The sequence below is a fragment of the Nyctereutes procyonoides genome, unplaced genomic scaffold (assembly GCF_905146905.1).
Source record: "Nyctereutes procyonoides isolate TBG_1078 unplaced genomic scaffold, NYPRO_anot_genome, whole genome shotgun sequence".
NCBI classification, from domain to species: Eukaryota; Metazoa; Chordata; class Mammalia; order Carnivora; family Canidae; genus Nyctereutes; species Nyctereutes procyonoides.
Window position 1 is genome coordinate 64,017,756 of NW_026575046.1, and position 13,352 is coordinate 64,031,107.

Sequence of the window (13,352 nt, forward strand, 5' to 3'; positions counted from 1 at the left end):
GTCTCCCATGGATTTTAAAATCTTAAAAAAGAAAAGAAAAGAAAAGAGAAGAAAAGAGAAGAAAAGATAGTGTTTTTATATGCACGAATTCCTTTTTTTTTTTTTTTAAGATTTTATTTACTTATTCATGAGAGAGGCAGACACAGGCAGAGGGGGAGAAGCAGGCTCCTTCTGGGGAGCCTGATGTGGGACTCTAACCCAGGACCCCCAGATCACGACCTGAGCCGAAGGCAGATGCTCAGCCACTTAGCCACTCAGGTGCCCTATGCACTAATCCTTTTTTTTAAGATTTTTAAATTTATTCATTCATGAGAGAGACACAGAGAAAGAGAGAATGAGGCAGAGACACAGGCAGAGGGAGAAGCAGGCTCCATGTAGGGAGCCTGAAGTGGGACCCAATCCCCGGTCTCCAGGATCATGCTCTGGGCTGAAGGTGGTGCTACATGCTGAGCCAGCTGGGCTGCCCCATCTGTGCACTAATTCTTATCAAGGAATTGGGATCCTACCACTGAAGGGCTCCATTCTTTTTTTTTTTTTTTTTTTTTTTTTCAGTAGACTCCATGCCCAGCATGGAGTCCAATGCAGGGCTGGAATTCTGAGATTAAGACCCCAGTTGAGATCAAGAGTCAGATGCTTAACGAACTGAACTACCCTGGCACCCTGCTCCATCATTCTTTTAAAAAAAAATTTTTTTTTTTTTGTTAAATATACCTAACATAAAGCTTACCATTTTAACCATTTAATTATACTCTTTTTTTAAAATTTTTATTTATTCATGATAGTCACACACACACACAGAGAGAGAGGCAGAGACTCAGGCAGAGGGAGAAGTAGGCTCCATGCACTGGGAGCCCGATGTGGGATTGATTCGATCCCGGGTCCCCAGGATCGCGCCCTGGGCCAAAGGCAGGCGCCAAACCCCTGTGCCACCCAGGAATCCTTAATTATACTCTTGAAGTATAATTCTGTGGCATTAAGTACGTTTACATTGTTGTGCAGCCTGATGCCATTCTGATTTAATTCCTTTGTTACCTTTTCTTCCTTCTCTCTAGAAACTTACAGAATTTTCTCTTTATTCCTAGTGTTCTACACTTTAGTATTATTTGTGCTGTAGTATGTTTTTAAATTCATTATGCTAAGGGCTCTGTGATTCCTTTAAAATTGAAAACTTAAGATCTTAAAATCTGGGATTTTTTTGTACTTTTTCTTCCATACTTTTCTGTTTTTTTTTTTTTTTGGAAAGCCTGGATTGATTCTTTGTCTTTTAATCTATTTTCTTTTTTCTGTCTTTATATTTTACTTTTTTTTTTTTTTAGAAAAAAATTTTTTTTTAAAGATTTTATTTTTTTATTCATGGGAGAGAGAGAGAGAGAGAGAGAGAGAAGCAGACTCCATGCAGGGAGCCCAACGTGAGACTCGATCCTGGGTCTCCAGGATCAGGCCCTGGGCTGAAGGCAGCGTTAAACCGCTGAGCCACCCGGGCTGCCCTATATTTTACTTTTTAGGAGATTTCCTTAAATTTGTCTTTCAAATTTTTCATTGAACTTTGTTATTATTTCTTGATTTAGAGATATAAAATTTTATCTAAGAAATACATTTTAGAATTTTAAGTCTTCTTATGTTCTCTGCATTGTCTGTTTCCTTTAAGCTCCTCCCTAACTCCATTTGAGTACCATCAGCTGTATGTATTTATAGGTGTTCTTTTGCGCTGATTAGTTTTCCCAGATGGAAGTCCTCCAGTTTCCTGCCAGGGGAGCTTGGAGTCTGAGTACCAATACTTTGGTGCTGAGAGGTAAGAGAGAGACTGGTGATCTCCCCATTTATTATATAGACTTCCACTTAGTCTCCTCATACTTTTTATTTTTTATTATTTTTTAAACTTTCATTTATTTATTCATGAGAGACACAGAGAGAAAGAGAGGCAGAGACACAGGCAGAGGGAGAAGCGGGCTCCATGCAGGGACTCGATCCCGGGTCTCCAGGATCACGCCCTGGGTTGAAGGCAGCGCTAAACCTCCGAGCCACCTGGGCTGCCTTTTTTTTTTTTTTTTAATTTTTATTTATTTATGATAGTCACAGAGAGAGAGAGAGAGAGGCAGAGACATAGGCAGAGGGAGAAGCAGGCTCCATGCACCGGGAGCCTGACGTGGGATTCGATCCCGGGTCTCCAGGATCGCGCCCTGGGCCAAAGGCAGGCGCCAAACCGCTGCGCCACCCAGGGATCCCTGGGCTGCCTTTTTTAAAAAGATTTTATTCATCCAATCATGAGATACACACAGAGAGAGGCAGAGACACAGGCAGGGAGAGAAGCAGGCTCCACACAGGGAGCCTGATGTGGGGGCTCAATTCCCGGATCCAGGGATCATGCCCTGAGCCAAAGGCAGACGCTCAACCACTGAGCCACCCAGACGTCCCTAAAGATTGGACTTTATATTGAATTAAAAACATCCCTAATTGTAGTAAGGCATCTTACCCTGGTTAGCTGCTGTGCCTGGTGTCCCCTATCACACACCCTCTGGCTTATACTTCAGAAAGTAAGATATAGGGAGGAGGCATTTGCCTGGCTGTATAGGATTGAAAGAGAGAATTTGACGCATTTACTGCTTAAACACAGTTTAAATTGCTTTTCCATTTTTGAATTCCATCCCACATTCCATCCTGCAAAGGGTTCCAATTCCTGAGCCTTTCCTGGGTTCTGTAGTAGGAGTATGTATGCTTTTGTTTGCCAACATTTACCCTCTGGTTCTTTCTCTGGTATGTTAATCAATTACCACACATTTATCTGCTTCCCAGCTTCTAAAATTTTGTGTAAATTCTACCCCTGCAGTCATTTACTTTCTCAGTTTCTTTGTCCATGTGGATTTTTATCTTTTGTATTCCTTTTTTAGTGGAGAATTAAATTAGGAGGGAGTAGAGGTAAATTGTTTAATTCACATATTTAAATAGAAATGCAATCCATTTCTTAGAGTTTTGTATATGTATTCACAACTAATATATAGTAGTGCTCTATGTGTTTTAAATTTTAACATAAATGAGGGCACCTGGCTGGCTCAGTCATCGCACAACTCTTGATATTGGGTCATGCCCCATGTTAGGTGTAGAGATTACTTAAAAATAGAATATTTAAAAATAAAAAATAAAAATTATACATATATTGGGATACCTTGCTGTCTCAGTCAGTAGGGCATGCAACTCTTGTTCTTGGGATTGTGAGTTCAAGCCCCAGGTTTGGTGTAGAGATTACTTAAAAAAAAAAGAAACCTTAGAATTTTTACATAAGTGGAATATTTTAGGGGTAATTTTGTATTTTTTCCTCACTACTATGTTGTGATCTAATGTTTAAATAAATAGATCTAGTTTATCTATTTTGAATGATAACATAGCAATAAATCTTATTATAGTACATTGTATTTATTACACATTGTATAGTACATTATGTAGTACATTGTATTTATTAATTACCCTTTGAGCATTTAATTTGTTTTTCTTTTTCTCTATTTAATAAAGATACATGTGTGAGAATTTTTTTCTTTATCTTTTTTTGAGAATTTTTCTAAGCTACAATGAGAAGTAAAATTTCTAGGTGTATTAGTTATCTATTGCTATGTAACAAATTACCTCAAAATTTAGTGACTTACTTAAAGCAACAAATATTTGTTATCTCAGTTTCATGTGTGCTACCCTATGACCCAGTAATTCCACTACTGGGGATTTACCTCAAAAGATACAAATGTAATGATCCAAAAGGGCACTTGCACCCCAGTGTTTATAGCGGCAGTGTCCACGATAGCCAAACTATGGAAAGAGCCCAGATGTCCATCGAGAGATGAATGGGTATTACAAAGATATGCTAAATATGTATAATGGAATACTACTCAGCCATCAAAAAAGTGCAGTCTTGTCATTTGCAACAAGGTGCATGGAACTAGAGGGTATTATGCTAAGCGACATAAGTCAATCAGAGAAATAATTATTATATGATCTCATATGTGAAATTTAAGAAACAAAACAAGATCATAGAGAAAGGAAGGAAAAAATAAAACAATATGAAATTAGAAAGGGAGACAAACCATAAGAGACTCTCTTAATCATAGAAAACAAACTGAGGATTCCTGGAGGGGACGGGGTAGGGGGATGATGGGATAACTGGGTCATGGGCATTAAGGAGGGCACTCGATGGAATGAGTACTGGGTATTATATAAGACTGATGAATCACTGAACTCTGCCTCTGAAACTAATAATACACTATATGTTAATTGAAAAAAAGGTTCATTTATTTGAATGTGAAAAAAAATAAAGTTCTTAAGTTTTGATTACAAAAAAAAAAAAAAAAACCCAACGGAATCAAGATGTGTCTCCCATAGGTTGCAGTCAGGTTGTTAGCTAGAGTTTCGGTTTCATCTGAAGATTTAACTGGGGGAGGATCTGCTTCCAAGTTCTCGTATGTGGTTATTGGGAGGATTTAGTTCTTCATGGGTTGATTGACTGAGGGCCTTAGTTCCTTGCTGGTTTGTTGGCTGGAGGCCTTTTTCAGTTCCTTGTCCTGTGGGATTCACCACAGAGCAGTTTAAAACACCACAACTGGCTTCCATGACAGTGAAGAAGCCAGAGGCCAGAGTCTGTAACCTAATCTAGGAAATGACATTCTAACACTTTTGCCATTTTTTGTTTATTAGAAGTAAATCATCAGGTCCAGCCTGTATTCAAAGAGTGGGGCTTAAAAAAAAAAAACACAAAGAGGGGCTTATGGGCATGAATAAATTTGTGTACCACACTGAGTCATAGTTGCACTAGAATATTTAGCCTGAAAGAGGTGATTAAAGGAACATATGAGTTTTGTCTTACATATTTGGAAGGCTTATGTTATGTAAAGAGAGTATATCTACTTGATTTTGGATCAGAGATTGAACTAAGGATGATGGGTGTAAAATAAGATCTGCTGCCATGGGGTGTCTGGGTGAGTCAGTTGGTTGAACATCTGACTCTTAGTTTCAGCTCAGGTCATGATCTCATAGATTGTGAGATCAAGCCCTGTGTGGGGCTCCCTAGTCAGCAGGAAGTCTTTTTGAAGATTCTCTCCCTCTGTTCCTGCCCACTTTGCATGCACGTGTGCACTCTCTGAAATGAATAAATAAATCTGGGCAGCCTGGGTGGCTCAGCGATTTAGCATTCTGCCTTCAGCCTAGGGCGTGCGTGATCCTGGAGTCCCGGGATTGAGTCCCACATCGGGCTCCCTGCATGAAGCCTATTCCTCCCTCTGCCTGTGTCTCTGCCTCTCTCTCTCTCTCTCTCTCTCTATCTCTCAAGAATTAATAAATAAAATCTTAAAAAATAATAAATCTTTAAAAAATAAAATTTGCTGCCATATGGGATAATGTGCTCTCTGTAGTTGAACATATTCTGGCAGAGGCTGAGTGACTTGTAAAAAAGGTTATAAAAAGGATTCTTGCCTTGGGTTAGAAAATTAAGTATGTGGTCTCCATTTTTTTATTTTTTAAGATTTATCTATCTATTTATGAGAGAGACAGTGAGAGAGAGGGGCAGAGACATAGGTAGAGGGAGAAGCAGGCTCCCCACAGGGAGCCCATTGCAGGACTGTATACTGGATCCCCGGATCACACTCTGAGCTGAAGGCAGAGGCTCAACCCCTGAGCTACCCAGGTATCCCAAGTACGTACTCTCTAAAGAGTCTTTCTACTCTAAGATTCTATAATTATAAGTGAATGAGTTTTAAACTGTTAGTATTTGAATTGTCTATTGGTTACTGATCAGGGACAAGTGTATAAATGTACATGAGTATTTGCACATATGGGATTTCATTTAGAAGACCCAGGTTAAGGGATCCCTGGGGGGCGCAGCGGTTTAGCGCCTGCCTTTGGCCCAGGGCGTGATCCTGGAGACCCGGGATCGAATCCCACGTCGCGCTCCCGGTGCATGGAGCCTGCTTCTCCCTCTGCCTATGTCTCTACCTCTCTCTCTCTCTCTCTCACTGTGTGCCTATCATAAATAAATAAAATAAAATAAAAAAATAAAAAAAAAGAATACCCAGGTTAAGAGGAGAACTATAAATTTATACCTTTATTACTGAAAAAAAAATCAGTATTCATATCCTATTTTTACTTTATATTTTTTTGGCTACCCTAGAATGTTTACTAATACAATTCTTATTATATAGTGTTAGAAATGACTCAGTTTTTTTCTTCCAACAAAAATATCTTTATTGTGGGGGATCCCTGGGTGGCTCAGCGGTTTGGTGCCTGCCTTCAGCCCAGGGCGTGGTCTTGGAGTCCTGGGATCGAGTCCCACATCAGGCTCCCTGCATGGAGCCTGCTTCTCCCTCTGCCTGTGTCTCTGCCTCTCTCTCTTTCTCTCTCTCTCTTTGTCTCTCATGAAAGCATAAATAAAATCTTTAAAATATATATTTTTATTGTAAAAAATAGAAAATACAAATAAGGAAAAAATAAACATTTTATGTGTTTTGTTAAAAGGCACTTTATTTAATATGTTAATTTATTAACATTGAACTCAAAACAGCACTGTAACTTACGCCTGAATGAATGTATATAACTGTATTTTCTCCAGAAGGCACATCACAGCCTTCTTGTACTTAGAAACACTGGACAGCACTTTAGCTCTATACTTGGGGGGTCATTTTAAACAGTTAAATAACCAATCAAAAGCATAAAAATATGAAAAATGTGGCACTAAGCATACCACAAAAAGGAATTTTTTTATACTATGAAAGCTGAAACAAGCAAGCCAAGCAATGCCTAGTTTGACCTTGGTTGGGAATGTGTACATCAGGCAACTAAAAATTTTTACCATTCTGTACATTCACATGTCTGTGATTGACCAAAGAAGTGCTGCAAATACTGATTTTGGGGTTACAAATATATTTTGATGAGTAGGCAAATTTGCACATATGGAACCCATGAATAATGAGGATTGATCCTGTGTGTGTGGATGTGTATGTGTGTATATGTAGTGGCTTTTGTTTTCCATTTTGTTTAATTTTATGAGAATGAAATAATTTTTGAAAGTACTCTTATAATTTGTTCCTCTCACCCAACATCCTAATCATTCATTCAACAAGTTTTTTTTTTTTTCAATAAGTATTTCTGTTTTGCCCATTATGTATCCACATAGTGTCCTAGACTCTGGAAATGCCCTAGCAAACAAGATTGACAAAGTGCCTTAGGAAGCTTATAGTTAAGTACAACAATAAAATAAAGCAAGGTAAAGAGATAGAATGGCAAGTGATAATTTTAGTTTAAAAAAATTTATTTTTTCATTGAAGTGGTATAGTTGAAACAGGTTATAATTTTGTATGAAGGGAAGTCCCTTTGAAGAGGATAACATTTAAGTAGAGACCTAAATGAAATGAAGGTTCAGAGTATACAAAGAGCTAGGGAATAGACATTCAGTGTAGAGAGAGAGATTAGCAAGTGAAGAAGCCTTGATATGGGAAGTTGCTTGGAATCTGAAAAATGAAGGGCAAAGAACATTAAGAGAAGTTGAAGGTAGATCATTAGAGATTTAAGATAAGGAATCTAGATTTTATTCAGAATGTAGTGGGAAGATATTGGGATGTTTTATGTGCAGTAATGACATTAATTTATTAAAGATTATTCTGGTTGTTGTGTGGAGTGATTGGCTATAATGAAAACAAGGAGATCAAATAGGCTATTGTAGTGTTCTAGGCAGTAGATATAAGTGGCTTTGTTCTAGGATGGTAACAGTGGAGGTGGTGAGAGGGTTCTTTTTGATAGTACCCCCATAAGATTTGCTGATGGATTGATGAGGTCTTAAGGAAAGAAGAAGTCAAACATGGTTCCAACTTTGGCTAGAACAAGTGAGTGAATAATAAGTAGTACTATTTACTAAGATAGGGAAGAGTGTGGAGGAGCTGACTGGTTGTATTTGATGAGAATTAAGTTTTTTTCTTTTGGACATGTTAGATTTGAGGTACCTAGTAGACAACCAAGTGGTAATGTTTAATAATAGGAAGTGGAATGTATAAGTCTGGACCTCAAGGGAAGAGAATGGGTCTGGAGATAAAAAGTATGTTTATGTCAGTAAATATTCATCTACAGCATATTTTTTTCATGGTTGAATCATGCTCCTGTCAGCAAGCCTTCTTGCTCAACTATAGACCCCAAAAGTAAAAACCAGAAAGAGGGATCCCTGGGTGGCTCAGCGGTTTAGCGCCTGCCTTTGGCCCAGGGCGTGATCCTGGAGTCTCAGGATGGAGTCCCACATCAGGCCCCTTGCATGGAGCCTGCTTCTCCCTCTGCCTGTGTCTCTGCCTCTCTCTCTCATTCATGAATGAATAAGTAAAATCTTAAAAAAAAAAACAACAACAAAGAGACAAGACCACTTAACTCATATTCTAACTAAAACCTATAATGTTGGTTTCTTATAGCACTTTTCTTAATGCATGGACAGAGACATTTGCAATGACTGGAACCTTTCAACTGGCAGACCAGAAAAGCCCTGATAGCAACAGAATGCCTAGAAGACAACATCCCACCACATCCCCTTCCCTGCCCCTGATCACTGCTGAACACATACTGACCCCCATCCATGATTATGTGCTCTCTTGTGCTACCTCCCTGAACCTCTCGCTGTAGAGCCCCAGGTGTCCCATCTTGCTGGCAGAGGTCAGTTGGTAAGGCTTGAGGCTGCTGCCTCCCCTAGCTGCCAGCACCTGAAGTAAATCTCTCACTTTCTCTTTTCCAAACCCTCATCTCTTGAGTTACTGGCTTCTCTTGGGATGAGTTTATCCAAGTTTGTTCAGCAGCGGTGTTGGCAAACCCATTGAAAACTGTGCTTTCAATATGTCCAGCCTGCTTGGGGTTCCTCACATTGGAGCATTTGGCCACTGCGGCACTCTAGAGCTTACCTGTTTATTCCCTGAATTAGTAACTATGACAGATCATTCTGTAACATTCTATTTTGTTGATATGCGTTGTATTTTGTGATGAATAATTTTGTAAATCCATATTTTAAATTAATTCCTGTAGGGTATTTGCAATGTAGTTTTGACGTTAGTGAGAACTAGCTCAATTTGCACAAGTTAGGGGCCTTGTCCTTCACAAGGCTTTCTGCATTTGAGATGCCAACCACAAGTTCGGGAATCTCCAGGGCATTTGTATTTCTGACCGAATTCAGGAGTTCTGAGCCCCTCAGGTTTGATAATTCACTAGAACAACTTACAGAACTCAGGAAAGTGCTATACTTGTGATTACTGTTTTATCATAGCAAAAGGTTACAAATTTGAACCAGAGAAAGGGGAGGGATACATAGGGCAAGGTCTAGGAGGCTCCCAAAAGCAAAGCTTCTGTGTCCTTAGTATGTATCATCCTCCCAGCACATCGATGTGTACTACCAACCAGAGAAGCTCACCAACTCTGTGTTCAGATTTTTTATTGGGGTTTCATTATGTAGATAGGAGTGATTGAATCACTGGCCATATGATGAACTCTGTCTTCAGCATCTTTCTATTCTCCAGAGGTCAGGCTAATACGTAGCTCAGTGCCCCAATCCTTTAATCACATACATGGTTGGTCTTTCTAGCATGGGCAGCCCCCATCTTGAAACTAGGGGCCCAGTATCAGTTACCTAGTTAGCATAAACCGAGTGCGGCTAGAGGAGCCAGCTTGAATAACACAGACACTCCTATCATTTGGGAAACTAAAAAGGTTTAGAGGCGTACCTCCCAGGAACCAGGCACAAAGACCAGTCAAATTATTTATTATACAATAGTGTTAAAACACAATTCAGCTATTACTTCCTCTGGAAAGCCTTCCCAAGGGATTTTGTTCACATCTGTGTTAGTTTTTCTTTTTCTCTTACTAGATTTTGAAAGTCCCTTGACTTTGTATCTCTAATATTACACTATATCTGGCTTACAGTAGTAGGTAGACTCAGTAAGTATTTAATGAATTAAAATATTTAAGATATAGTTCATGAGGAGATGAGAAGTTCAGTGTAGAATTCTCTTGTTAGAGTTTTAAAGTTCAAATAGGATCAATAGCTTTACTTCATTCCTTCATACTCCATTCATCATCATTTGCTCTCCTTTAATATTTTTATACCTTTTTTATGTGGACATCAAATTTGCAAAAGAAATAAAAAAGTAGATTTTGCTTTTTATTTATTTATTTTTTTAATTTTTTTAAAAATTTATTTATTTATGATAGTCATACAGAGAGAGAGAGAGAGGCAGAGACACAGGCAGAGGGAGAAGCAGGCTCCATGCACCGGGAGCCCGACGTGGGATTCGATCCCGGGTCTCCAGGATCGCGCCCTGGGCCAAAGGCAGGCGCCAAACCGCTGCGCCACCCAGAGATCCCGAGATTTTGCTTTTTAAAATAATTTATCAACAGTATTTAAAGAGCAACCTTTTCTAATGCATTTAAAATATGCTAGAATTTGGGATCCCTGAGTGGCTCAGCATTTTAGCGCCTGCCTTTAGCCTTTAGCCTGGAGTCTCGGGATCGAGTCCCACATCGGGCTCCCTGTATAGAGCCTGCTTCTCCCTCTGCCTGTGTCTCTGCCTCTTTCTCACTGTGTCTCTCATGAATAAATAAATAAAATAAAAAAAAATACCAGAATTCTACTTATACAATTTATAGGGACTACATTATCATACAATGCAAGTATTATCATGCGGAACCTAGAGAATCTGTTTCCTTTTTCTGATCTTAAGGGTGAATAAATTCTAATGTCCTCTAATATGTCCTTTCTGTGCATAGGTACAGAGTACTTAAAAAATGTAATAATAAAAAAGTTTTAAAAATGTAATAATATTTCCTAAACAAGTTTCTGTATTAAGATTAAATATAAATATATATATTATTTTATCCAAAATGTGTTTATTGGGATAGTTTTCCACTCCTCTTGATTCAGAGTGCTTTTAGTGCTGCTTCCCACCTTGAAGGAGCATCCTTCTGTAAGCCTTGCTTTTCCTCCTGTAGACTAACCAAGGACAGTGGAGAAGCCAACACACAAAACTACTGTTTGTGCATGGCTGAAGATGGTACTGATTTTGTAGCATCCTGGACACTTCACATCTATGAGGTAGGAATTGGGACTCTGATTCAGGTGCTTCTTGTGGTTACTCCTCCTCCGGGGATGGGTGGAAGAGGTCATTCGTGAGGGGCATGTTCTCATGGGGAGGTCATTACCACTGGAAAGCAAAAAAATATATTTGTAATGTCTTTATAATCTTTAGGCTACCTCTGAGACAGCATTTCACTGGCATGTATCCTTTTTCGAGTAGGAAATACACTAGAAATTATTTGCATGAGATTTATTTTTCCTCTGTTACATAATTTTTCATTTGCATGAGATTTTAAAAAACTCACTACTGGGGGGGAATCCCTGGGTGGCTCAGCGGTTTGGCACCTGCCTTCCGCCCAGGGCATGATCCTGGAGTCCTGGGACCAAGTCCCGCGTCAGGCTCCCTTGAATGGAGCCTGCTTCTGCCTCTCTGTCTCTGTCTGTCTGTCTCTCTCTGTGTCTCTCATTAATGAATAAATAAAATCTAAAAAAAAAACAACAGCAGCAACTCACTACTGACTTTAAGTTCCTATCCTTTTCATAAACTTTAAAACAGGTTTTGTGTTTTAGATTTACAGAAAATTGAGATGATAGTACAAAGAGTTATAAATAATTCCTCATCCAGTTTTCATTATCATTAACATCTTAGAGCAGATTTATTGCAGTTAATCAATATTGATACATTATTATTAACCACTTCAAATTTCCTCAGCTTTTATCTAATGTCTTTTCTTTGTCCCAGGGTCCCATCCAAGATACCACATTAATTTAGTAGTCATGTCTCCTTAGGCTCTGCTTGGCTGTCACAGCTTTTGAGACTTTCCTTGTTTTTGATGACCTTGATAGTTTTGAGGAGTATTAGTCAAGCGTTTTTAGGATGCTCCTTTATTGGAATTTGTCTGATGTTGTTCTTATAATTAGACTGGGGTTGTGGGTTTTTGGGTGCGTTAATCTTAAAAATAAAAGTTTTACCAGCAAACCATTTATTTTACCAGGAAAAGTAGGTTTTTGGGAATAACAGACAAGTGCAATTTCGGCCCGTGGAAGCTATGGCAAAGCCACAGGCAAATCCCAAAAACAAAGGAGAGGAACATTATTTTATGGAGAAAGAGGAAGTTGGGAGGGGTTGTTTTGAACAAAAATCCATTGGAGAAAAGCAAGAATGTAAGGTAATTTTTCATTGGCTGAGTTGCAGAGTTACTAGATTTTTAAAATATGAGATGCAGTGTACATCTTTTTTCTGTTGGGACCTGTAGTTGATGATTCTTTTGTTGGATCTGTAATGGACAGTTTCTCCTGTAAGTGATACTGAGTAGTACAGCTCCCCCTTCCAGCCTCCCTTTCTAGCATCCAGAGTCCATTTTAGTGAGTCCATTTTAGGTGGAAGATCATAGAGATACAGTGCTATTTCTCATCATATCATATCAACGGTATATATTATCAACATGATTTATCATTGTTATTAATGACCTTCTCTGCTAAAGTTAGTCTCCCCCCTGCCTTCTTCTGTGCTGTACTTTTTTTTTTTTTTTTTGAGAGAGAGATTACCCCCCCCCCCCAAAAAAAAAAAAACCCAGAAAGGAATAAAAGAAATACTGATGGCTGTAATTTGATGGTTTTTATGCTGGGGGGAGGCCAGTGGGTAGCTCATCAACAGTTTCCTTCTGATATACACACACACATACATACACATTTCACTTCTCTTCCCAAACTGTGGAATGGTCATATGTCTAAAGGTTAATTCCACTTTAAAAAAAAAGATAAGTGCTATAGTACATCATACATAGGACAAAATGTTTTCAGAGTTATTGTAAATAAAGCATTTGCTTTTCTTTTTTTTTTTTAATTTTTATTTATGATAGTCACACACACAGAGAGAGAAAGGCAGAGACACAGGCAGAGGGAGAAGCAGGCTCCATGCACCTGGAGCCCGACGTGGGACTCGATCCTGGGTCTCCAGGATCTCACCCTGGGCCAAAGGCAGGTGCTAAACCACTGCGCCACCCAGGGATCCCACATTTGCTTTTCTTAAAACAAAACAAAACAAAAAAAGAGTGAGAGTGTGGGGGAGGGAGAGAGAGAGAGAGAGAAAGAGAGAGAGAATCTTTTGTACTTTTTTGTTTTTTAAGAGAGCAAGAGTTGGGGGGGAGAGAGAGAATCTTAAGCAGGCTCCTCATCTAGTGCCAAGCGTGACATGAGGCTTGATCTCATGACCCTGAGATTATAAACTTAGCTGAATCAGAAGTCAGATGCTTAGTTTATTGAACCACCCATGGGTGCCCCTCCA

At 39.1% G+C, this 13,352-nt stretch overlaps 1 protein-coding gene across 18 annotated transcripts in view; it reads left to right on the forward strand.

Moving 5' to 3' along the window:
* The window catches only part of USP54 (ubiquitin specific peptidase 54), a 123,907-nt gene that overhangs the window by 20,784 nt on the left and 89,771 nt on the right, over nt 1-13,352 (forward strand). For 12 of the 18 annotated variants that reach the window (XR_008664358.1, XM_055325061.1, XM_055325071.1 and 9 more), the window contains exon 1: nt 10,987-11,083. The exons of 5 other annotated variants lie outside the window; for them this stretch is intronic. The gene's annotated coding sequence lies outside the window, so the exon portion shown is untranslated. Of the gene's footprint in view, nt 1-10,986; nt 11,084-13,352 lie in introns of those variants that run through there. One more of the 18 variants, XM_055325064.1, reaches the window with a different exon arrangement.